We start from the raw sequence: 4,585 nt of genomic DNA on the forward strand, positions 1-4,585 counted from the left end.
TGGGGCGATGGAATCATGGGAAATGGAGTCCAACCTGCATCATTAAAAAATGGAGTCAAACGCAGTGGATTCATGGGAATTGTAGTTTAATACTGGAAAGCAAATCAAGGTATTTCAAAAGCATAAAAGAAAATAAGAGTAAACTAAATTAGAACGCCCCAAATACTACTAATAGGTGCCAATATTAAAACGACATAAAATAAAGTCAGTTCCCTGCTGACCCTATTCACATATCTTACCTCCTTGACGTGAAGCTGAGCCAGTGATGGAGGCCTGGCTCCCTGTACAACACTAAGTTAGAGGGATGATGATGAATTGTGGGTCACATGGGGTGCCAACAGTTAAAAGGCCGCATTTACCTACCGATATTGGGCTGTACAACCCAGTCTCAGACATCCCAGTCTAATCTGGTTTTTCTCTCTGCAGACGCTACCTGACCTACGGGGTGTCTCCAGGATTTCCCCACAGAATTGTGCCTTCAACTGACTTCTCCTACGAGGAAATATCTATCAGATGGCAAGGCTGAGCCCAGGTTTCTGGGCACATCTGTTCCTCAAGATTCCCGTATCTGCAGACTCTCTTGTATTTGAGACCTAAAATTATGGCTCTTATGGGAAACTCGTTATGTAATGAGATGCTGTACCAATGTCTGGGTAGCATTGCTCTAATGAACTGTTGAAGGTGTTTGCAGCTGCGACCATCTGGCATTAAAGGAGTGTTCATTTGTTGAAAGGAGCATTCAACAATATGAGCAGTGCTTTTTCAAATATTTAATGTGGAGCAGACTCAATGGGACAAATGGCCTAATACGGCTCCAATGTATGTCTTACGGTCTAATGAATGGATGCTACAGTGTTGAACATGGAAGGTTGTGGTATGCTCTTAAGGGAACCTGGATTGGATGATGAAGAAATGTGCATGTAATAGCCATGTTTTTTTTCCTCTGGTGTGTGCACCATGGAGATCTTACTACATCTACAGCGGAATGTTCCGCGTTCAAAAGAGGTATGTGTAAGTGCAAAGAGAATATGAGTAAAATCTCTGAATATCTGCTCTTTAAGGAATCCCATGCCTGCTCTGCTTACTCTTAGGGGTTAAAGGAAATATAGAAAAAGTCTCCTCTCATGGAGATTGAATTGCCTCCCTAATGCAAACTGAGATATAACAGTAGTTGCAGCCCTAGAATATTCAAGAGGCTGAGAAATGTGGGGTGTTGATGACCCTGACCCACATGGGCAAGGTAATCCAGATACACGTGCAGCTGGGGAAGTGATGACCCCCTCCTGTTAGACTTTGAGGTAACTTATTTTTTATTCTTTCTTACTTCTCTTCTAATATTTGTCTATATGTGCAACTTGTAATGCTACTGTGACACTGTAATTTCCTTTGGGATCAATAAAGTATCTATCCATCTATTTGAGGTTACAGATCTCACCAAGAATGAAAACTTGAGTTTAACTATATGCCCTTTAAGTATCATAGCACTGGAGAAATGGGATCAGGAAAATTAACCTCTCTACTTTTCCTTAGCTGAAAGGAGAATCACGGGATTTGCCCACAGTTGCACGTGTCCTGAATTGCAGGCATTCTTCAATTAAACATAATTTCCATACCAGCGAGATTAGAAGTTACACTGTAGATTACATTGAACAACAAAGGTTTTGTTCTTGAATACTTTTAGATGTATCTTGTGGATTTTGGCTGCTGATCATGAAAATCACCATGGAATTTCCCTATCATGCACCATAAAAAGAAATTTGCCTGTAGTTGTTATTTTAATTCATAATTCAAGTCAATTAAAATGTTGCCCACAATGTAAGCTGAAATGTTTTCTATCTTGTCCGGGCATGCTTAGGCAGGACAGATGCTGCCATGGCAGGGCAGGTTTGAGAAAGGCTATAAAAGTGTCACACACACATTGTTCTTTGCATTGTATTTACATGTTTATTAGACAGCTGTGCTAAAGACTCTCATTATGTTAAAAAGGATTGGCCACTCCATAAGCAGTTGGTTTGAGGAGTGTGGCACATAAGCCAGTTGTAGACTCAACAAAAGATATTTTTCACCCCACTTTCACCCTGCCCTCAAGTTTACCTGGTCCATTTCTGACACCTCCCTCCCCTTTCTAGATCTTTCTGTCTCTGTCTCTGGGGACAGCTTATCTACTGATGTCTACTATAAGCCTACTGACTCTCACAGCAATCTGGACTATTCCTCTTCTCACCCTGTCTCTTGCAAAAAAATGACATCCCCTTCTCGCAATTCCTCTGTTTGCACCACATCTGCTCTCAGTATGAGGCTTTTCATTCCAGGACAAAGGAGATGTCCTCCTTTTTTAAAGAAAGGGGCTTCCCTTCCTCCACCAAAAACTCTGCTCTCAAACGCATCTCCCCCACTTCATGCACGTCTGCTCTCACCACATCCTCCCGCCACCCTACTAGGAATAAGGTTCCCCTTGTCCTCACCTACCACCCCACCAGCCTCCGGGTCCAACATATACTTCTCTGTAACTTCCGCTACCTCCAACAGGATCCCACCACTAAGCACATCTTTCCCTCCCCCCTCTCTCTGCATTCCGCAGGGATCGCTCCCTACGCAACTCCCTTGTCCATTCGTCCCCCCCCCCCCATCCCTCCTCACTGATCTCCCTCCTGGCACTTATCCTTGTAAGCGGAACAAGTGCTACACATGCCCTTACACTTCCTCCCTTACCACCATTCAGGGCCCCAGACAGTCCTTCCAAGTGAGACAACACTTCACCTGTGAGTCAGCTCGGGTGATATACTGCGTCCGGTGCTCCCGATGTGGCCTTCTATATATTGGCAAGACCTGACGCAGACTGGGAGACCATTTCACTGAACACCTACGCTCTGTCCGCCAGAGAAAGCAGGATCTCCCAGTGGCCACACATTTTAATTCCACAGCCCATTCCCATTCTGACATATCTATCCATGGCCTCCCCTACTGTCAAGATGAAGCCACACTCAGGTTGGAGGAACAACACCTTATATCCCGTCTGGGTAGCCTCCAACCTGATGGCATGAATATTGACTTCTCAAACTTCCACTAATGCCCCACCTCCCCCTCGTACCCCATCCGTTATTTATTTATATACGCACATTCTTTCTCTCACTCTCTTTTTTCTCCCTCTGTCCCTCTGAATATACCCCTTGCCCATCCTCTGGGCTTTCCCCCCCTCCCCCTTTTCTTTCTCCCTAGGCCTCCTGTTCCATGATCCTCTCATATCACTTTTGCCAATCACCTGTCCAGCTCTTGGCTCCATCCCTCCCCCTCCTGTCTTCTCCTGTCATTTCGGATCTCCCCCTCCCCCTCCCACTTTCAAATCTCTTACTAGCTCTTCTTTAAGTTAGTCCTGACGAAGGGTCTTGGCCCGAAATGTCGGCTATACCTCTTCCTAGAGATGCTGCCTGGCCTGCTGCGTTCACCAGCAACTTTTATGTGTGTTGCAAAAGATATTTTTGCCTCCTTTTCATAGAAAACTGTGGCTTATGAAAAATTTTGTGAACAAGGAAGGTGAAGGATTTTAATATCAGAGACAGATGTTTCCCGGAATAACTGATGCCAAGATGTAGGAAGGCATTTTTGTTGGTCCATGAATCAAACAGGTTGTCAGTGACAGGCAATTTAAAAAAACTTCTAGTGGGAGTGGAGAAAATTGCATGGAAGGCATTGAAGGGTGTTGCTGAAAATTTTCTTGGCAACTATAGAGCACCAAACTACATGCAGCTGGTTGACGACATGCTTCAAGCATATAAAACCAAGAGGTGCAACATTCCACTAAAGATTCATTTACTGCATTCCCATTTAGACATCTTCCCTGAAAATCTTGGCGCTGTCAGTGACGAGCATGATGAAAGGTTTTACCAGGACATTGCGATCATATCAGGGCAATTGGAATCCATCAATGCTGGCTAATTATTGTTGGACACTTAAGTGAGAAGCCTCAGTCACTGAGTACAAATGACAATCATCAACAAAACATTCTTAGCTTAGTTGAACTATTACAAAGTTGCAGCACCATTATGTAATTAAATACATTATAATAAATAAAAGTTAATTTCTTGTTTCTCCAGATTCATATGTGATACAAGTAGTCTGAAAATATATTTGTGTTCAGCTTCCAGCAGTCTATCATAAACAAAAAAAAATTCGGAGGAAACAACACTTCCGAAAAAATTTGTTGTCCAGTTTTATTTTTGATTGTTGAACCATGTTGTTCATTTGGAGATGTTACATTCCTTACAAGGAGCTGGAGCAAACAGAAGATCTCACTAGAAGGTCAAGAATACAATTTCCTGACAACTAGTGAGATGTCAGAATTGTGCAAAAGGAAGACCTAGTTTATGAAATTGGAGCAAACATTGATCCCATAATCTCCAAACGCTGACAGGAACACAACCAAACACAGGAGACTGAAGATTCACAATCAATGACTGACTCATAACCAGCTTCTTCCCCCCGCCATCATACTTGTAATAGTCTATAAATCCATGAACACTACCTCATTATAAACACAAGAGATTCTGCAGATGCTGGAAATCCAGAGCGACACACACAAAAAGGA

This window comes from Mobula birostris, chromosome 9, assembly GCF_030028105.1.
Source record: "Mobula birostris isolate sMobBir1 chromosome 9, sMobBir1.hap1, whole genome shotgun sequence".
Lineage (NCBI taxonomy): Eukaryota > Metazoa > Chordata > Chondrichthyes > Myliobatiformes > Myliobatidae > Mobula > Mobula birostris.